Source organism: Tamandua tetradactyla, chromosome 2 (genome assembly GCF_023851605.1).
Source record: "Tamandua tetradactyla isolate mTamTet1 chromosome 2, mTamTet1.pri, whole genome shotgun sequence".
Taxonomy (NCBI): Eukaryota; Metazoa; Chordata; class Mammalia; order Pilosa; family Myrmecophagidae; genus Tamandua; species Tamandua tetradactyla.
Genome location: NC_135328.1, coordinates 41,390,108 through 41,412,936, shown reverse-complemented (window position 1 = coordinate 41,412,936; position 22,829 = coordinate 41,390,108). Strand labels below are relative to the sequence as shown.

At 42.1% G+C, this 22,829-nt stretch overlaps 1 protein-coding gene across 1 annotated transcript in view; it reads left to right on the top strand.

Moving 5' to 3' along the window:
- Window positions 1-22,829, top strand: part of PAPPA (pappalysin 1) — a 242,206-nt gene that overhangs the window by 8,240 nt on the left and 211,137 nt on the right. The gene's annotated exons all lie outside the window — the stretch shown is intronic.

Genomic DNA, 22,829 nt, shown 5'->3' with positions numbered 1-22,829 from the left:
CCTAATCCTCCTTCTCCTAGCCCCTTGTTTCCCTCCACCTTCAATAATCCTGGGGACCTTGTTAGAGCCCTGTACTTGGAGGAATGATCTGCAGTTGTGCAACTGTAGGGAGAGCTGACCATTAGGCAATGAGGGGAAGGTGTATGTTTACTGAGGAGGCTTACATAACATGCAGCGATGCTTCACAGGACTAAGGAGTCAGACTGCCTGTTTTTGATATTTTCATATACCCCTACTTTCTTGGTGCATGACCTTGGGCAAGTTATTTAATATCTCCAGGCTTCATTTCTCCAGTCTGTAAAGTGGAGATAATCCTAGCTCCTACTTCATGGGGTCATTTTGAAGATTAATTGGGCCTCCACATAAAACACACTTTGTAACTGGATCTAAGACCATGGGTAAGCACCCAGGAAGCATTAACTCATATTGGCGTTATATGTGTCCAGCCCGCGCTATACAGTATTTCTAAATCTATCAATAACTGTGAGTTTGACATGCTGATCTCATTTGGTGGAGCCAGGAATTAACTTTCCCTTGCTCAGGAAAGATTCATTGCTCTCATCTTAACATAAAACAAAAACTAAAACAAGAGATAGACAAAACAAAAACTTTATTGTTTCATATTGCAAAAGCAATGTGTGCTCAGTGCAGATAATCTAAGAAATACAGATAAGAAGAAGAGGCAAAGTAAAATGTTTCCATTCCCCAACCAGGCATTTGACAAGTATTGAATTTCTGTTGTGTACCAACTACAGTTTTAGGCCCCAAGTGCTCAGCAGTGAATGGAAGAGAAAAAACATCCCTGCCCTCAGGGACTATATATTCTGGGGGGAGGAGGTTGAGATAAACTGTAAGCAAATAAGCAAATATATCAGGTCAGGTGAATGTTCATGAAGAAAAATAAAGTAGATACAGGAATCTAGGGAACACTGTTGTGGGGTAGGTGCCACAGGAAGAATAAGATTCGAATAAGGTGTTCAGGGAAGAAAGGTCAGTATTGAGAGGTGGCATTTAACAGACTTGAGAGCAGTGGGCCCGGTGGGTATCAGGAAAGAGTGTTCCAGATAGAGGGAACAGAAAATGTCAAGTCCCTAAATTGGGATATTTATATTGATATCTTTGAGAAACAGCAAGGAGACAAGTGTGGCTAGAAGCATAGTAAGAGGGAGGTAGCAGGCATTGAGGTGAGGAAGGCAGTGGAAGGAGTTGCAGGACTGTTCGGGACACAGTATTCAGGGCCTTGTGGGCAGTGGAGTTATTGTAAGAGCTTCGGCTTACAACCCAGTGCTTTTACCATTTTAACCAGTTTCCTTGTTGAAGAATTGTGAGTGGCCAAATCCTTTATCCAAACCCTCTATCAGAGATGGAAAATGGATGGATATTCACTGGGGATGCTAGAGTTGGAAGTTCTGCTCAAAGAAGAGGGCTGAAAGGCTTGACCTCCTTAATCCATCTGGCATTGAGCCTCAAATTCTTACGGTCTCATTGATTGGCAGGTGGTCAAGAAGATGGAATGTGGCATGAACACAACTAGTTCATAGATGTACAAACATCAGACATATGTTTGTACATCTATGATGTACAGGGAGCATAGGAGACCATGATATTTTGGGAAAGGAGCAGTGGGCTGGGAGTTAGGAGATGTCAATTCTAGACCAGTTCTGTCATTATGCTGTGTAACTTCAGGCAAGTCACTTTCTGTCTCTGGGTCTATTTTCCTCATTTGAGTAATGGCAGGGTCCAGGGGGGTAGCCAGAGATTTATCTACCTTTGTCCTAGAGACCTTTCTAGAAGAGATAGTGTAAGATTCTATAATCCCACCCTACTCTTTTAAAGGCAGAATTGTGAAGTTGACACCCACAAACTCTCTGCTAACACACATTCTCAGGCATCCTTGATGGATAACAGCTTAGAATCTTACTCTTCCATTGGCATATATATACTTAGTGACTGTCCTAAGAGCTTTGTGTCAAAAAACAAAGCAACAGTGGTAGAATTTCAGTCAAAGACTGACTGTCAACATTATGTGGGAAATGTTGTTTCTTCCCGATAGCAGAAAGCCATCCTGTTAATAATACTGCTAATAATAACTACCATAAGTATCCAGAAAACAGTGAGTGACCTTCCCAATGATGGTTCTTTATCTTGGCTAAGGGTTAGAGTACTCAAATTTTGTAATTTCCTTCTATAAAATATTAAAATTCATTTGGAGTCCATTGCCATCTTTAGGGAATCCCCAGTACTGTACCTCCTTCTCCCTCTCTGCCTTCCCCCTCCTCTCTGTTTCCATTCCTCATATCATTCTATTTATTTGGGCCATTTCAACTTCTCTTCAAAGAAGAGAAAGAAAATGTGTTAGTTCTCTATAGTTATTTGCCGCGAACCCAGGGGCCTTTAGAACCTGAAAGAGTAAAAGAGATGAACTTTTCTCAGTATCTGAGAACCTGAGAAGATCCCAGATTCCAGCCCATTTGGGGGACATTGAGACAGAAAATCCTGGAAGTGGGAGGTCACCGCTTTGATCTACATAGGTGGGTAGGGGGCATGCTTGACAAAATAAAGAGCTCTGGTCTGGCATCTGTTTCAGAGAGCTGGTTGTCTAATCTGTATTCATCACACTTATATTCAAGTAGATATTCCTATAGCAACTCCATAGCCACTTTCTTTAATTCTTATTTCTCTATAAACATCAAAGTTCACTAGATAAAATATGACCAAATGTATTTGTATGGACGGGTCTGTTTCCTTCAATGAGGTTGGAGATCTTTCAGCTCAAAGACTGATGTGAACATAGAGAAGGATGTGATAAGAGGGCAAAAAAAGGGTTAAAGAGCCTTTTTCTAAGAGATGCAAAGTACACAGAAACAAAACATAAGAAATGAATATACACTGCACTCTCTTTTATTAAGTGTAATTCATGTAAGCCCAAAGAACCAATGTGTGTGAAAGTTAGAAGGACTTTTCCAAGCTATTCATTTCATACATGAGGAATTGAGGATGGGTGAGGGAAGTGGTTTGTCCAAGTCAGTGATGGAACTGGGTAAGGGCTTCCGTCTTCTGAGCCTTAAGATAGGTCTAGGTCTACTTGTCTCCTACTTTGGACCCTTTCTCGTGGATTAATTACCATTTTTCTGTTGATGAGAGTTACTTGTCTTGGGGCTGTACTGGGCTCCAGATACATAGATCCGTCTTTCTTTTGGAAATACCAACATGCACTTCAAACTGAACATGTCTGGAGCTGAGTCTATCACTTCCCCCCAAATTCCTTGCGTCCTCATCTTGATTGATGGTCTCACCATCTAGACCTAGTCACCCACTCTAAATGCATTGCCACCCCCCTTATCATCAGTCAGCAATTCCTGCCCACCCTACCTCTTAACAGTTTTGATAACCAACCTTTCTTCTCCTCAGATTAGACCTTCTTCATCTTTTGGTTTGACTATTGTTCTAGTATTGTAATATCCCTTTCTTCTCTGAGTTTCGATCCCCATACCCCCTTCCACCTGTCCTCCAACATCTGACTGTAAGATACTTCTAAAATGCAAATACGACTCTGTCACCCTTAACTAACAGTCCTTCAATAGCACATCAATCATCTTCAATTCCCCAGATTTACATTGCTTTCTTTTCTTGCAACACTTCCTCTATTTCCATACCATTTTACACTTATGCCTCTATAGCATTCTGCTCAAAATTCCTCTCTTCTGGTAATTTCTCCCCGAATCTTCCTCCCTTCTCTTTTATCAGTTTTTCTCCACTATTCCCTGTGCATAGTTTCATCAATACACCTGGAATTCCTTATCACATTTAATTGTTTACATATTCGGGGTCTTATCTATTTCTTCAGTGCCTAGTACAGCACCTGGCCTGTAAAGGAGCTATATTATATGTATTTTTGCTTAATGAATGGATGGCTGGATAAGAGAACTAGATAAATATCTAATGATTCTAGGAGAAAGAGCTCAGGAACCCCAGGCATTTTGCATTACCTAGCCAAAGCACATGACCTCGTGTGTGCGTCACACACAAAAACATTACACAGTGGTTAATTCCATTTCCCCTTGAGAAAAGAAGTCAGAGAGGAAACGAAATCTGGCCTTCCAAAACACAGGGCAGTGGGGAAGTGACGGTAGTGTATTTATGGGCCTCCTCCACTCACACTGTGGCCTTTCTAATCCAAGCCACATTTTAGCTTTGGTCTTCTCTCAACGCCTTGGCTGTTTGCAAAGCATTTGTTTTGTGTGTGCACTGCAGCACATAATCCCGAGCTCTGCTTTCCTCTCAGATTTCCCCCTCTCCTCCTTATCAGTGTGTGATGGGGCCTTGAGTCCCCTGGCAGTCATATCTATGGCCTGGGTTTTCATCCATTCCCCTCCCTCTTGAGAGAGGGTCTTTCCGCTTACTTCCCTTGATCTTGGGAGACCTTGTGGTGACCTCAGGATCTGGAATCCTTTACTGCTGTTTACATACCCTTGGAGAAGAGACACATTTGCAGCAGTAATAACAGTAATACAAGCAGCTCGCATATAATGAGCACTTACTATGTGCTTGTACTTTGCTGAGTATGACACTTTGAACTCTCTAAAATTGGGTTTAAGGAGTTACATGACTTGCTGAAGACTCTGCACCTAATGGATGGTGGAATGGGATTCAAATTCAGGCCAGTTTAATTTTATCTCTGGCCTCAGGGTGAAGTACATTGCTTGTAACATGGTGGTTATGTGGTAATTGTTTGAAGAAAGGATGAATATGAATGAATGAATGGTGGTGCCCCCAGTAGCTAATATACAACCACTTAGAGAACTTTACCAACATGAAAGGAAGAAAGGGAGGGATGGAGGGACGAAAAATTTGAATGACCACTACAAGATTTCAAAGAGATTAAGAAATCTCTTTGATATACAAAGCCTATTTTATTTACAGGTGACTTTTGAACAGCACAGACTATTTACATCCACTGGAACATTCCCACTTTCAAGTAGGTCTACCACAAAATGGGCACTAATTTCAAAGATGCTCCCTTTGCCAAAATCATTTCTCGATTCCTCTTTTGGGAATCAGAGCGTCGGGTGTGTTCCCCCAAACATGCTCAACAGAAACACATTGTCATCCTCTGCTGAGAGCCCTGATGCATTCTGGAACAAATCTGGGAAGTATTTAGGTAATCGTGCTGAAGGAACTTTTGGAGTTCTGAGTAGACGAGGGACTCAGGAATCACAAAGCTGATTTATGACATGGTTCTACTTGGAGCCAATTCACCCAGCTTCAGTGGAGCCGATATCAAGCCCCCATGATGACACCTTTTTAGAACTGCTCCCAGTAAGATGACTTTATCTGATCTGTTAAAAAAACAAACAAGTACGCTGTTATATTCATCGCTTTCCAAAATTCTAAAACTGGAAGGATATTAGAATCCAGCTTTATCAGATCTGCTCAACATACAGATGGAGAAACTGAGGTCCAGACAAGTTGAACTGAACAAAGTAAAGTAAGTTTAAGCAGCAAACTGACAGCAGAATTGTCACTAGAATTCAGTTCTTCTGCTAGTAGTCTTTCGACAGGGTCATTTTGTTTTCTATCACAGCACATGATGATTGTTATATCGGTGGGTTCACATTAGTGAGCTTATTAGAGAACAGAAAACATTACACCACTGTTCAATAACTTTTCTTAAGTACTTCCTGTGTGTGAAACCTCTTTCCTGGGCACTCTGTGGGGTTTGATAGGATCTGGCAGTTTTTGTCAGAAGAGGTAAATAAACTTTCCTCCCTCCCAACTCTATCCGTTCTTCCATCCATCCATTCATCTAATGGATATTCATCATGCAACCTTTATGTAGCATTCATTGAACTAGGAGATGGGGACTAAACAGAAGAATGTGACATGTTTCCATCCCTTGAGGAGCTCCCAGTCCTAGTGGCAGAGGCAGACAGGTAAACAGATACCAAACATCATGGTGTCTGCTATTACTAGGCAATTAAAAGAGTTCTGGGGAAGCACAGAGGCAGAAACACCATGCTGTATAACTACCCATGTTTATTATGAGTGCTAGAAAATGCTTTGAGATTTTAGAGGCACAGGAGGTCCCTCCCACTTGGAAAGATTGGAGACCTGTGCATGAAGTAGGTGGCATGTGTATGTACATGGGGTGTGTGCCTTGTGCCTGCTTGTAGGTATAGTTATGTACATCATTTTAATGTATAGTCATAAATCCAGTGAGAGCAATAAACACTTCTTGGTCTTTACTTTAGCTATGAACATCTACCCAGAGAAGCTTTTAGGAGTGTGACACTAGGAAATGATTGGACAAATTCAATCCATTACCACAGAATCAAGTCCAGACAGCTCCTTATATTTCCTCCCTTACAGCACTTACCACACTTTATTGAAATTGCCTTGGTATACATCTGCCTCCCATCCACCACCCCCCCTATTGTCTCTGAACTCCTTAGGAGTGGAGACTGTTTCTGTCTTCATCTGTGATGTATTCCTACCATCTAGCACAATACTAAGCACCAGGAGGTGCTGAATAAACTCTTCTAAATGAATGAATGAATTGGACATGACTCTAAACAAGGGAGGAGATAGAATAACTAAAAGTGTGTGCTGTGAAGGAAAGGTGCTTTTTGATAGCATGAGTCTTGAGAAAGACTGAGCAGTTAATGCAAACGTGTTATGAATGGCTCACAGATATCAGGTATGGCCCTGGTATCTGTGAGCTGACCAATTAATTACCTGTTGAAATATACATTCTTCCCGCCTTTCCCCTTCACTTTACCTCCCTTTCTTTCCTGTGAACCAGTAGAGCATCTCTGTTGATTTTAAGTCTTTCCCAATGGTTTTCCCTCACCTTCTTCAAATCCATCCCTGGAGAGAGCTGCTGAAGAGCTGGGTATGGCTGAGTGAGGTGCACCTACGCTCTCCAGCGAGCCTCTCCTGTGCCTCAGGAGACTACTCCAGTGGAGACGAGATCAGCATGATGGCAGGAAACGTTCTTACTGTGCTCTGTGATGCCTTCCCAGGGCTTCACACAGGTCCTGGCATGTGGTAGGGGTTCAATAAACATTTGCAGATGGATATCTGGATAAATAAAATGATGAAAACTTACAGTGCATCTAGTCCTCTCTCCTCAGTTCACAGGTGAAGAATATGATGTCCAGAGAAAACAAGGAAATTATCCCAAGTTGCACTCCAAGCTTGGGATGGAAAAGGACTATCACCCGATTTTCCTGACCATTCTTTCCGTCTTTCCATACTATCCAGCACTTTTGAATTTCATCCCAAAGTCTCAGATCATTGAATCCTGTGATTGTATAGGACCTGACCTATTCTTTTATATCTGGACGGTCTGAAGTCCAAAGAAGGGGAGAACGTTGTGCAAATTCCCACAGTGAGCTAGTGACAGCATCAATGCTTCCAAAAACAACCTCAGTGTATCCCCATATGTTTCAGTTTGCTAAAGTTGCCAGAATGCAACATACCAGAAATGGATTGACTTTTTCAATGGGGATTTATTAGGTTACAAACTTATAGTTCTAAGGCCATGAAAATGTCCAAATTAAGACAAGAGGAAGATACCTTTCCAGAGGAAAGGCAGCTGGCTCCAGGACACCTCTGTCACGTGGGAAGGCACATGGCAGCATCTGCTTGTTGTTCTTTCCCAGCTTCTGGTTGCAAAATGGCTCTCTCAGTGTTATGGGTCCTTCTTGATTCTGCTTGGGGCAGTTTCTTTCTAAGCTCTCTGGGCTTTTACTGTCTTTTACCCTCATCACAAAGGACCCAGTAAAGGATTAAGACTCACCGTGAATGGGCTGCGTCACATCTCAATTGAAATGGCCTAACCAAAGGTCCCACCCGCAATAGGTCTGCCCCCACAAGAATGGATTCAAAGAGCATGGTCTTTTCTGGAGTATGTAACAGATTCAAACCAGCACACTGTATGTCCAACAAATTTATAGAATGTGCCTGGCACTGATGGTAGAGATACAGCAGCGAACAACAGACCCAGGCCTCATAGACGTTATATTCTCATGAGGAGAGAAAGACAATACACCACTGTCCAATTAGTATGGAATTATATATTAATTGTGATAGTGCTATAAAAATTTTTTTAAAAGGGTGATATAGAGAATGACTAGAGTGGAGGAACATTAGGTGATTAGGGGAGGCCTCAAGCAAGGCTTGAATAATGGATGAGAAGGAAGGAACCATGTGAAAAGACTTAAGAGTGTTCCGGAAGGAGAGAGAGACCAGCTAGTGAGAAACCTATGAAGCAGGGTAGGTTCATCACACTGAAGGAGCAAATGGGCAAATACCTAAAAGAGTGGTAGAAGGTATTAGTGCCTGAAGATGAAAACAACCCAGATCATGAAATCTGAGTTTTAATCTAGGTGTATTAGGAAGTTACGGAAGAGCTTCAAACAAAGTAGTTATTTTTAGGATCTGGTGTTTTCCAAAGATCATTCAGACTACTGTGTAAAGAATGGGTTCCATGTAGTCAAGAGTGGAATCTCAATTACAGCATTATCAGAGTATAAATTGATTGATTATGATTTTAGTCATAACTTAGTGTTTTGGTTAATACCATTACCATTTATTTCTTTACTGGAACAAATACTGAAGTATCTGGATAGGATTAATATTTTAGATCAACAGAAGAGATGGATTCTTATACTTGGGTCCAGTAGGATCTGAAGAAATTTGTGAATCCCAAGACATTGTCTATTAAAAAAAAATGTGCTTGTTCACATTTTTCTTGGGAGAGGATCCAAAATTCTCATTTTGAGGGTCTATGATCCCTAAATGGTGACTTACTTCAGAGGTCATATATGGTCATTTCCTGAAGTCTGTTCCCAGCTCTAAAATCTGAATACTGTAGGGAATTAGTGAAAAGGAGAATGTTGATGTTGACTTGTCATATCAGACTGAGGAATTGCACTTTCCTTCATCTATACCCTTGTTGGAGTAAATAAAATTTGAGACACTTTTTCCTCTGAGGAAGAAGTAGTTTATTCCTTAGAAATATAATCTATAACTTTGTTTATTCAAAGTCTTGTCTCTGAGTTTTAAAATAGGCAAGTACTGTGCAAATGTGGCTTGAAGTGTTCCTGCCCATAATTATTCATTGTGGACTTTACCCATGAATCCACAGATCCAACCATCCAGCTGCTGTTCTACTCTTCATCCATTCTTCCATCCACTCTTCCTTCAATCCATCCATCCATCCATCTATCCATCTTTCTATTCATCCAACCAACCAACCATCCAAGTATCCATCCATCCCATCATCCATCCACCCTTCCATCCCATCATCCATCCACCCTTCCATCCCATCATCCATCCACCCTTCCATCCATATTATATTCCATTGACCAAGCTTTGTCTTAAACCTGGGATGAAAGTTAGGAGATTTCAAACCCTGTTTTTACCCTACTAAGACACCTCCACAGAACTCTGAGCTTCCACAGAGTACAGTTTGAAAAGCACTTACTGTAGAAGTTGAAAACTACTTTGAAAACTTTAAGTGTTCTGGCTGCCATGATTTAATTATTCCCAGTAAAGCTCAGAGTCTGGATCTGGACTACCAGGGGCTCCTTTATTAGGACTAATATTTTGGAATAATAACAGTTTCTACCCTTAAGTCAGCAGGTTGTGGAAAAACAATAGAAAATGTGAAATGAAGCCTTGCTCTTTGGAAAAGGGCAGGATTCACCAGTCAGAGCAGAGAAAGGACCTGCAAGCCACTTAGATTTTGGGATTCTTCTTTTTCACAAATTCCCAAAGTCCTTGCTGAACCTTCATGATCTACATGTGCCCCTAGATACATGATGTAGCAGGAAGTTCTCATAGCTTGGGGTTGTTTCAATTTCTGAAGTGTTTTCGAAGTGTACCTATCATATTCCCTCTCGACTTGTAAAAGAAGCATTTTCCTTTAATACAGTGAGGTCTTTGTATTCTCAACAACAAACACATGGTCTAAGACTTTCTGACACAACCTGCCTTTTTCTTCAACATTCACCCCAGTTCCCTGCCCCCACCCTGCTGCCCTGTCCACCCTTACAAAGCCCAGTGTCAGCAGAAATACCTATTTACAAACAAGGACTCCAAGAGAACAGTATCTTAACTTAAATAAGCCTCTCAAACATGCTTTCAGTTCTGTCCTGGGAATCCCTGGGAATGCTGTGTGTCACTGGCAGCAGCTTTTATGAAAACCTTCTTGCCTTTCCATCTTTCCATCTGTCTTCATGTCTGGCTCTCTCTGCTTCCACTTATTCATTAAAACTTGAGGAGCCTGGACTGTAGATGCAGTCGGATGCTGACCTGGGCCTCATGGTTAGCTGGAAAACAAAGCCCAGACAGGGAGCTGCCTGCAAACTGCAAGGCAATCCCAAACAGATCCAACCTGCAGTGTCATCTGATGCAGAAGCTGATTAAAGGATTATTAATTGGGTGGACACAGCATTCACTTCACATGATGATCATGCAGCTGTAGATCATTTTTCTAGGATTATCACAGACTGAGGGGCCCTTATGCCACTCTCTTGAACTTAAGTCTATCATAGCTCTCCATTTCCAAGCATAGTAATGATAATGGCTAATGCATTTAACACATAATATGTGCCAGACACTGTTCTAAATGCTTTACATGTTTTAACTCTTTAGTACTTGTAACAACCCACTGAACTAGATGCCATTATTATCTTAGTTTTCCAGATGAAAAAAACTGAAGTACAGGAATGTTAAGTGACTTACCCAAGGCCACATAGCAAGTAAGTGGTCATATCCATTTTCTAACCATTCTAGACCAGGTCTCCATTCCTTAGCATCATATTCAACTTCCTCCTCAAATATTATTTCCCACCATAACTTTTTCTAATTCCTAACACCAGGGTTTCTCAATTGCAGCACTGTTGACATTTTAAGTAATAATTCTTTGTTGTGGAGGTTGTCCTGTGCATGTACAATATTTACTAGTATTCCTACCCTCTGTCCACTCGATGCCAGTAGCATCCCCATACCCAGTTGTGACAATCAAAAATGTGTCTTTGCCAGACTTTGCCAGATGTCTCCCAGGGCGGGGCAGGGTGGGGGGCGTCAAAATCACTGCTGGTTGAGAGCCACTGCCTTACGTGGACTTTTCTGGTTAAACAGAATCATGTGATGTTCCTAGAACACTATCCCTATCGCCATGTTTTTCACGTTTGATCTTCTCCTTGACCTTGCAATATCCTCTGGCCTCCTCTTCATCAGTCTTCTCTATCCCAGAATCTTTCAATTCATCAGCATGTTTTACAATCAGAGAGAAAATATGAGCCTGTCCGGGTTACAGATCTGCTGGCTTTTATGCTTTTTTCTTTATAAAATGGTCCCTATTTGCAAATTTTCCATTTAAAATCTCCTCAAGATTCCACAGGAGTCTTGACTTAAAAACTCAGTTCAGGGCGGACCACGGTGACTCAGCAGGTAAGAATGCTTGCCTGCCAGGCCCGAGGACCCGGGTTCGATTCCCGGTGCCTGCCCATGTAAAAGAAAAAAAAAAAAAAAAGAAAAACTCAGTTCATTCCACACATTCATTAATTGTTTATTGGATCTCCCATGTGTCAGGTTCCGAACTCTGCCCTGAAGGTATGGAGTTAAAGGAAATATAATCTCTATACTTCAAGGTGTCATGTATAAAGGAACTTAGAGATCAATTTCCTGCCTCCTCTCCCAATAGATGGGGAAACTGAGAGACTGTGGCTAGATACTGTTTGCCCAAGGTGAACCAGACACTGGGGTCAATGCTGAGCTACATCATTCTCTACCCAGTGGAACACAATTGAAATTCTGAAGTCCCAAGTAGCATCTAAATGCCATATGTCCATCCAGAGCCTTAAAGAGTTTCTTGGGCTAAGTCATAATTCAAGATTTCCCAGCAAATATCAGAACACTGGAATATTAGTATACAGATTGAAAAGTCTATCAGCCCTCTCTCTCTTCACAGTTTTGCCTATATTCCACCTTCTTCATTAATAAGTGTCAAGGCTCAGAAATGAATAGCTCCAAGTTGCTAAATGAACACTAGACTGAAAGTTCTGAGGCTTTGTGACTTCTCAAGAAAATCTAATCCCTGGCTAATGGTCTTTTTATTTTCCCTATGGACCCCCTTCCTTAAAAACCGTCCAATATTCTCTACTTACTTTGAAATAAACATCCCACCTCTTGCAAGCCCTTCATGGCCCTTACTGCTTCATCCCCATTTATTCCATCTCTCAGTTCCTGCATACCCTCAGCTCCACCTAAGACAGGTGTCTTGTTCATCTCCAGAGTCACCTTCAAGTGACTTTGCTGCTCAGACTTTGCTCATGCATCATCCTCTGCTAGAAGGTCTTTGCTCAGCTTCTGTCTCTCCCATCTAATTCCTACTCCTCATGCAAAGCTCAGCTTTGTACGCTTGGCCCAAGAAAATGTCCCTGATCCCTCTTGTCAGAACCAAGCGTTCCTTCTACTGCACTCTGTTTGCTTGTCCCTCCACCATAGAGCTTGCTTAATTAAGCTTTATTTATTTTAAATTAAAAACATGTAAGTATTTCTGTACTCTCAAATTCATATAATCTGTTTTCTTCTAGCTGGGCAGTATAATTTAGAAGTTGAGAACTTGGAGGCTGGGGTCTGATTGCCTGAGTTTAAGCAATATTTATTTTTTTAATTACCAGCAAGGCATTCTGTCTCTCTGGGTCTCAATTTCCTCCTCTGTGAAATGAAGACAGTAATAATAATACCTCTCAGTTCAGGCTGTCGTGAGGGTTACCATCCCTATGGAGGGTGAATCTACATGAGGTCAGCCCAGTGTCTGGCACACAGTAAATGTTGTTCTCCTTTTGCCTAACAGAGTAATTCTGGATGGCACCAGCCTTGCAAAGCTGGGATCTGCCTGTCTGGCCTCATCCCTTCCTTATCTCACTTTCCCATCGCCTCTCCCTGAGAAGCTCTCTCCTGGTGCATCAGCCAGAATGAGGTGATGGCAGGCTCACCTGAGAGAGGAACTTTTGTCTCCAGAGCTCAGCCCACACTGTCTGGGTGTGTTTTTATATAACTTGTTGTGAGCCTGCGTCAGTTATGAAATTTACATCATTTGGCTGGCCCATGTGGGAATCAGCCCCATTCTTCTCTGCTCCTTGGATTGGCTGTAGGTGCTCAGTGCCCTCTCCCAACATTCTTTTGCCGAGGAGAAGCTGAGGTCAAGAGACAGAAACAAGTCATAGAGGTAGATCCACTGCCGGAGGACCACAATGCTTTTAGGGACCCAGGAACATGTTTTAAATTCTTTTAAAATCAGAAGAAAAAAATTAATGTAATAACAATAATGAATATATTATAATAATGAATCCAGCCTGGATTATATTCCTCTTTATACCAATGAAATAAATAAAGATAATTTTCATGTTTCTCTTTTGATGGGAGAAGGACCCCACCATGAAGGCAAGGGTGCCTAGGGCCCACAAAAGTCATGATGTGCCCCTGGATGAAGATTGATTTGCCCAAGGTCAGCAGTACACTAGTGGCAATTCAAGGCAAAAGTTCATTTTTATTACCCTCAATTTTGAAATCTTTTCTGTATATTTTCAAGAACGGCTTTAGATGTTTTCTCACTGTAGTCTTCTTTCACATTTGAGAATATGGAGGCCAGAGAAAAGGCGTGACTTGACAAAGGTCACACAGCTTTGCGGTGCCAGCATACAGCTGAGTCAGGCTTTCCCTACTCCCTGTTGCTCTGTTACTATTTTACACAACCACGCTTAGTGCACATTGACAGAAGCCTCTCATTATATAGATGGAAAAATTGAGGATCAGGAAGTTAAAGGGGTTTACCCGGAATCCTGAGGCTATCTCATCTTGCCTCCAAGTCAGGACTTTTACTCCAGTCTGTAAAGATTGTTGGAAATCTCAAACTATACTTGGTTCAGCTGTCCTTAAAGCCTTGGGCACATTTCGTTCATTCATCTGTTCAACAAATTTTTACTGAGTACTTATGTCCCAGCACTATGCTGAAGGCTCCTAACACAGTGTGGCCAATGGACACATACTCTTGACCTAGGCTTTTAGTCTAGGGGAGGAGAGAAATGTTGGAAGGTGACCACAGACATGAATCAAGCTGTCACCGATGACAGTTGCTATGGTGGAAAAAACAACCAACCCAAAGCAGTAGGGCCTGAGAAAGACTCAGGAGAAAGGAGAGACCTTGCTCCCAACGACTGTTGTGAACATGGGATAAAAATGGGATTGCCAAGAGGAGCCATTGTCTGATCCAGCAGAACTGGAAAAAAGTCCCCCTATCATGAAGCTTCCTGTCTTTCTCCGGCAGTAACAATGGCCATCACTGTCTTGATGCTTAGAACACTGGGAAGGGAGACTCCCAACATTGTTATTGGTGGCATTAAATTGACTTTTTTTTTTTTTTTTTGCATGGGCAGGCACCGCATTAAATTGACTTTTGGATGTGGTTTTGCAGAGACATATGAAATTTATTTCTGAGCCCATCACCTACACCTCTGTCCCCCTTGCCTCCAATTTCTGCTTCCAGTATGTGGTTTTATGCACATTCAGTACTTCCTGTCCTCACATAATTGCATAATAATGACCATTTTTGGGGGGTTTATTGCATGCTATGCTCTTTGCTCAGTGTTTTATGAACAGGGTCTTATTACATCCTCCTAACCAGAGCTGTGTTCAGACATGTCAGAGGCAGTACTTAGCCCAGCTGTGTTTGCTCCAAAATTGTGCTCTTAACCACTGAACTGTCCATTGTGCTTCACTCATCCTCACCCTCAGCCACCCTCATATGCGTTTGTTTATTTCCTCTTTCCCATATACATATGCCTACCGTCACTGTCCTGACCCTAAAGTTACAAAATGGAAAAGGATGTTCCTTGTCCTCCAGAACGTCCCTTGCCTATGTTCATAGCTTTCCACAACGATGATCATACTTGGGCCAAGGTAGGAATACCAGAAAGAAAAACTCTCTGTTATTTCTAAAGTGGCTTCGTATGAGAACAGGAGGGTGGTGTTGATTCTGTTTGGATGGGGATGCACATGCTCCACCCTTAAGCTACAGATCCTCTTCCTTTATATGAATAAAAGGTTACTGTACATATCTGGTTAGTGTGGGTAGTGGTGACAAGGTCATCACTCAGGGGTATACCATACAGCGGGAGATACAAAGAGAGAACATCAGGGTTTGCTGGGTCGGGAGTCAAGGATCAAGTCCTGAATATATTTCTCAAAAGTGTGTGACTTTGGCCAAGTTACTGCCCTTATTAGAGTCTCCCTTTTACCTTGTTTTATCAACAGAATCATAGCATCTATTTTGCCTCTTTTGAGAGCAAAATTTCTACATCGAAATTTCTAGTGATCAATGAAATCATTGATATGGTTTGTATACTTTAAACTTCAAAGCAACTTAAGATACTTCTCATGTTGTTATGATGCACAAAGTGAATAATCAATATGAAAAAGATAAAAGAAATGGACTATACTGAAAAATAAATATTCAACTGATTTTCAAATAGAACTCTCTCCAGAGGGTCCTGCCTGTATCTGGCCACATTCTGTATCCTGAATGTCCTGCCAGAGTCTGGTACAGTGGATGCCCTGTGAATATGTGTTGAATCAATCAGTGAATAAGTAAATGTGTGAATCGGGCAGGACATTTTGCTATTAATTTGGGGAATACAGAAGATCAGGGATAATGCAGTCAAAAGCCACAGACACATCCAGAGTTGTCCAGAAGGAAAGGGCTCAGTACAGAACAACTTGATAGATTCCTGAACACTAGACCCTGGACAACTGGGTGGGAAGAAAAGGGAAGTCAATTTCTGCTCAGCCCGAGAGAGCACTCAGAAGTGCCCGAAAGTGCAAAGGCCTTCTTCAGGCAGTAGGGTGACCTCTGCTTCTGGAAATGTAAACAGTTACTCAAGGAGATGCTGTACAGGTGATTGAAGCATGAGGCTGGGGTTTGAAAGGGGGTGACCATTTCTTGACCATTAGGGGCACCTCCAATTCTGACTATGTCTGATCCCTGATGGTGAAGAGTAAAAGCTCAGGCTGTTGTGAAGGATGAAAACAGCAGAAAAAACTAGTCTTGACAGTTTTCTGTGAAAAGGTCTCATTGTCACTGGGATTTGATAAGTGAGTGATGAGAAGAGCTTGTGGGTCTGTCCTCTTCTCAAATCATCAAAATGATCAAAGTCATGATCTCTTCTTCAGAGCAGCTCCAGGATCACCACTAACAGTGCACTGGGGTCTGCTTATGCCATTGCAACCTTTAAGGGTGTAAAAAGCTAAAACACATTTCATCTCTGCCCGCCTCTGCTTGTGTCTCCTCCTTGTCTTCCTCCTTGGCATCTTCTCTCGTCCCACTTCCTTCTTAAATTGGTATGTACCAATTTCATTGACAATGTATGAAAGAGAAAGTGAGGTCATTGACAATGTGTGAAAGAGAAAGCAAGGTCATTGACAATGTGTGAAAGAAAAAGCAAGTATCCTGACGCTGTTCTCTATTTCAGAGAAATAGAAGAAGGAAAAAAAAAACCGAATGGTCCCAACTCTTAAGAAAAAGAATAGATGCTTATTATTAATATCAATTAATGCTTAGCTAACATTTATCACATTCTATGAAAATAAGTGGCTGCGTTTGTTCCTTCATCAAACCTTCAAAAGGCACTACATGTTAAATACTGCTCTTACCACTTTATGGATGAGAAAACTATCCGGAAGGGGAAGGGATTTTGCCTAAGGCTACACAACTAACCTGAGGCAGAGCTGGGATTCTGACTCCAAAGGACAGATGCTTTACCCCTATGTTACATTGCCATTGACTAGATCCTGTTATGTTCATTATCTCATTACTGCCCCCTACAACCATCAGAGGTATATGCATTACCCCCATTTTACATATGAGAAATAATACTGGAGAGGTACCATGACTTTCCCAAATCACATGGCCAGTTAATAGTAGATTCAGGATTTGAACCCAGATTTGTTGGACTGTAAGACCCTGACCTTCCCATACACACACAGCCTGATGATATGTGAGTGAAGGGGTCAGGCTAGAGGTTGAAGGGCCACAGAGAAACACAGGTGTACCAAGAGCCCTCCCTCAAGAGTACTTTGCCATCCCAAACACACTTTAAAATCTGTATGTTAACAAAGTTTTAGGCACCTTTAGGTATACTCTCTTAACCCTGCCTTACCCCTCCTTTAAACAGGTTACAAAGGAAATACACATACGTTAATTGCCTTTCTCCCTCAAAGGTGCTCTTTAAAAGTGTACAATATAAGGCTTTTTACCCCTCGTGTACATGTAGGGAAACCGAGGCTCAGAGGTGACCTAACTCACAAGATCATATAGCCAGTAAGAAAATTAAGTGGACCCCAGTGGGCATGCCATCAGGGGGTTTTGGGGCAAGAGTTCCTAGCAAGAATATAAGTAGGAGAGAAGACATACACCTCACTCCCATACCTTCACCCTCATCATGGATGTTCTTTCCTGCTCCATGCAGCCCTGCAAAGGGAAATCTGGTCCCCAACCTTTTCCATGCGTGGCCGATACATAGAAACACCTGGGCTAATCTTGACCTTGGTAAACTGCTCTTAAGAATTACTTTTGAGCCCCTGCCTTTCTTATGCCCAGAGACAGGGATGTGTAGAGCTCAACATAACTCTGTATAGTTTTCAAGCTTGACATGACTTATTTTAAGTTTCCTCCTTCCACCAAGTCTCAGAGGAATTGTTTGAGCCAGGGTGGGCCCAGAGAGATGGAAACACTAAAGAACAGTCCCCCAGGTACCCTCCTCAGTGACATCTTGGCCTTCCTCTGAACATCTTGTGCCAAGTCCTCCAGGGTCATTTTGGTGGACCTCCCCCCAACTGAACCAAGTGCAGGGACCATGGGTATACTTAACCCAAATCTGTCTGTTTGAATCACTCTCCTCTGGACAGATAAAAGCTTTCTATAGGATTGCTCTCTGAAGCATTCCTCTGTGGCTTTGATACCAATAATTAAATCATGGAAGGGAAAACAAAACAAAATTTAAAAAAGGACCAGCTCCAGCCTTTAGCTTTAAAATTTTTTAGCCTCCTGAAAGAAGTCAGATTGTGACCTAAATTTTCCCTTTCATCACTGTATCCTCTCACCTCTGCTGGTATTTTCTGGCAGATGTCCCACAGCCAATAGACATCCTTACATTGGAGGGTCTGAAACTTCCCTTCTTCCCTCTGTCCTTGACCTTACATCTTCCATAGTGAAACCAAGGCTGGGACATCTGAAGGAGCCCACATCTGAGGGTCATAGAGAGTCTGAGCTGGAAGGGACCTGTGTGGTCATCTGGTATACCCCTCCCATCTCACAGGGAAAGGAAGTGAGGAAGCACAGAGAGGGGACCTACTATTCTAGTGATCCACAGAACATAAGTTGTAGAGTTGGGGCACAAAAACTTGACCCCTAGTTGAGTGCAGTTTCCATTGAAGAAAAACAACCTGGGTGAGAGCTCTGGCTTTGGAATCAGACAGAGGCAAGTCACAGCCCTGGTTCCTCTACTCACTAACTGGATATGCTTGGGGAAAAATCCCTTAACCTCTTTCCACCTCAGTTTCCTTATCTGTAAAAGCAACAATAATAAAACCCACTTGACAGGGTCACTATGAACATTAAATGGGATGTTTGCACTTATCAGAGAGAGTCCTACATCAAAAGCTTCCAGAAAATGTTTGTTATTGTATTTGAAAATGTTAGTTTTTTACAGGCATAAAAACCCTGGATAGAGTTTTCTCTCTCCCACATCCACTCTCCCAATAAGGAAAAATAAACAATAATGTAAAAATATATATATATTGTCATCCACTGCTAAGCCATCTCCATAGACAGTGTGACATAAGACAGATGTTATTCAGATAAATTTTATGTTGAGTTAAACCACTCCAGGGAAGCATCCTAGGCAGGATGGAAGTATATCTGGGACCCTCTCATTTGTAAGGGAATTGAACTTGAAATCAGGAAACAGATTCCAGTCCTTCCTCCATTGGTTCTATGTGACTCTGGCAGGTGACCTCACCTCTCTGAGACCCTCTTCTCTTATTTGTGAATAGCATACGAAGTTGTTGTGAGAATTATTTTTGAAGGAGTTTGACACAGAAGCAGCACAAGCAGGTACCTTGTAGCATCCTCTAGGACTACTCAGATGGTGATGACTTCAGCCTGACTCTCAATTTTGCTTACTATGTCTCCATCCTACTGGAGACCAATGGGGCAGAGTAGGGTAGAGGTGGGGGGAGATGGAAACTTCTGTGTCTTCCAGAGAATACTGCTTTGAATCTCATATAGAGATATACAAGGGCAGGAACCTTCTCATATAAGAAATGGAAAGGCATGAGGTCTCCAACTGAAATCAACACATATTTTTTTATTACCTCTTACTTACAAGTAGCCATTCTAAGAGTGAACAAAAGAGTTCTTAAATTTTAACAGGGGATCATTTTATCTGATCTGAAGGAAAACGAAGTCCAGCAGCAGAAAGGAGGGGGGTCCAAAGCAAGGTCATCTGGCACACTGAGCCCAAATTGGTGGTTCTCGGCACTTCCCTTCCATCCCCCTGAAATGGGCCTTCTGTTGATTAAGTTATTTCGTGCAGAAGTAAATCCCCATCACTGCCGCTCTGCCTGAGGCTCTTTCCTATTGAAGCTTAGTGATTTCCTTTCTCCACTTACATTCCAGGTAAATATTTCCTTCTGAACCTCTGAAGTCATTGCTTCAAGGCTCTCATTTCCCTTAATGTGTTTCCTCTTTGTTCAACTGAAAACCCTCTTTGCCCTTCTCCTCGGCCTCCTGGGGCTCAGCCACCTCTTACTCCACAGCTCTGGGTGGCAGAATCTTGCCTTTCTCACGCCTTCCCCTTTCTTTCTCAATTGCAAAGAGAGATGGCCTAAGCCTGAGTCTCAAGCTCCTGGAAGATTCAGAACTGAAGGTACCCTACAGATGTGTAAACACTTTACCTTGCTAACCTGACCAGCTGTCTTCAAAAGGCAATAGGAAAACTAGGATCTGGGAGCCCCCCGGCAAAATAAAAACCTGCAGGGAGAGAAGAGAAAAAAAGAGAGGGGAAATAAAGATCCTGTTTCAAATTTTAATTTTCTCATTAGACCTGTCGTTATCCTCTTATGGGAGAAGGTGTTAGGGGAAGAAGAGTAGGTGAGCTGTGCAGGGGATGAGGGTGGGCTGTAGGGAGGGGTGCGTGAACTGATAGGTAAGGGTCCCTGAGAATAAGACTTCCAGGAACCTGTTCTCTTGATTTCTATGGTGGGTAGCAACAGATGGATCTGTGCTAACCAAATCAAGTATCAGATCTGTGGTTTTGGAGCATATGAGGAGGCTCCAGGAATTGAACCGGGTCTCCGGCATGGCAGGCGAGAATTCTGCCACTAAGCCACTGTTGCCCACCCAGAAGACAGTTTTTACATGTAGTTTCCTAATACCAGCTAAGCTGAGTGGGATTTATGACTAAGGAAGTCTGAGGAGAACTTGGACTTTTTCCAGCCTTCATCTAGTTCTTGATGCATCAGGTATGCCTTATGATTCTGTCTCTCTCTCTCTCTCTCTCTCTTTCTCTTTCTCCCAATCATTTCTCTATTTTGTTTTTAGTTATTTTCTACTTTTCATCCCTGACATCACTCTCAGACCCTTCAGCATCTTAGAAATGAACTCCCATTTAGGTAGACACTGTATACTGTCTTTGAAGTATGACAACATACTTAACAAGAAATGCAGTTGAGGAAATTAAGGTCCACTGAGGTGAAGTGACTTTGCCCCAGCTGCACTGCTAGTAATTGTTGCAGTCGTGATTCATAAGCAAATTATCCCGAGTCTAAAGATCTTGCTCTTTCTACCCAAACCAGAACACATTCTGTTCTCTGGTTTTCTTTGTCCTTTAGCTATGGAGACATAAATTATTGCTTTTGATTATGTTTTCCTCAAAGTTTCTGCCCTTTCTCTCCTCTCACTCTCTTTAGAACAATTCATGTGTTCATTCTTTAGATATATTTTTTTAAGTTCCTGCTGTAGGCTAGGCATGGTGCAATGTGCTTGATGGTTTATAGACCCGACGCAGACACAGCCATTGCTCTCAAGAAGCATCCTGTCAAATAGGGAAGAGACGGCACTAAGGAAACTCCAAAACAAGAGAGCATGTGTCGAGTTTCCTAGCATTAAAACTAATTCACAGGAGATAATATCACTTTACATAGGGTGTCTTGGAAGGGGTGGTTTGAGTGTTAACCATCGGAAACATGTAATCGCAGAAAAGCAGGTTTGAGAAGAGCATATGAGGAGAGCCTCATCCCTTTATCAAATGGGAAACCAAGGACCCAAAGGAGGTGCTTGAACTTGACCAAGGTCACCCAGCCTGTAAGAACATAGTGACTGTGAGGAGACGCTGACCATTACTCGGAAGACAATTGTCCAGAAAGTGGGAGAAGAGGAATAGGCAGCCTCAGTGTCCAGCCAAAACTGTTGTCTATGTTAGCTGCTAGCAGAGAGATTTAGACAAATTCTAAGGCCTCGGTGCCCACATAGAAGTGAAGACTCTGTGGGCCTCCTCCACTGATTTTGTTGGACACTTCCCATGCTCATTGGATGAGTGTAATGGCAGATGCACACGCAATGTTATGGTGACCACAAATGATTCTCCAGCTGCAAGTAGGAACTGTGCTTCTAAATGAGCATCTTTTATTCACTCCCATCTCCCTCTGTTCTCCCACCTGGCCTCTTACACATCCTACACTTAAAATATACTCCTAATTAGAAAGTCCTCTTCCCTATCCAGTAGCTTTGCTTGTGCCAAGGACACTGGGTATATTCCAGATAGGCTGGGAGGTGGGGTGCATAAAAATAATTAGGCCCAGAGAGAATCTGCTAAACTACTTCCTGGGTGGGGTTCCCAGGTGAATCTACGAACTTCTGGCTTGGTACTTACCCAAGCACCCTAATAAAACTTTTTTCACCTCTCAAGCAGATGGTCATGTCCAGATTCCTGCTGGCCTAAGTGGAAGAAGGAGAGATACTATAGAATTAGTGCCCGGGACAATGAGTTCCAGGATTTGGGGCAAATCTCTTTATCAGCTTTAATTCCCATTTCCTCATCTGTTAAGTTAGAAGTGTAATATCACCATCACAAAGGTGTTACCTGGATAAAGAATCAGTGCATATACAGAGCTTAGCTCAGTGCCTGGCCTGCTATTGAAGCTTGATAGATTTCATTTATTACTATTAACTATATGTAGGAGTTCCAGCATCTTTTTTTTGTTAAAGATTGTGCTTTTAAAAAAATATTTCTGATGTTAACGTTAGAGATAAACAAGCTGAATTAAGTCCAAGGAGTTTTATCAGTGATTCTGTGTTACCTGGCAATTGCCTTCTATTCCCTGGGTCTCAGTTCCCTGATGGGTCAGTGAGGGGATTGGAAGTTATGAACTTTAAATGCCTTTATAGCTAAGATTAAAGTGAGTTTGCCTTCCTTTGGAGATGAATAGCATGGCTAGCCAGGATTCCTGCCAGAGATAGATGCATTGGCTTTTCAAGGCTCCTGACCCTTACTTCTTCAGACCAGCTTTCTCAACAATTTAGGGCCACTGACCACTCGCCATTTGATGAGGAGATGGACACTCAAAGTTATGGTGATGTTGTGGAGATGAGCATCTTCTAATCATTCCCGTTTTCCTCTCTTTCTCTTCCCACCTGACCTCAAACATCATCCTACATCTAAAATCACTTGTAACTAGGAAGTCCTCATTCCCATCCA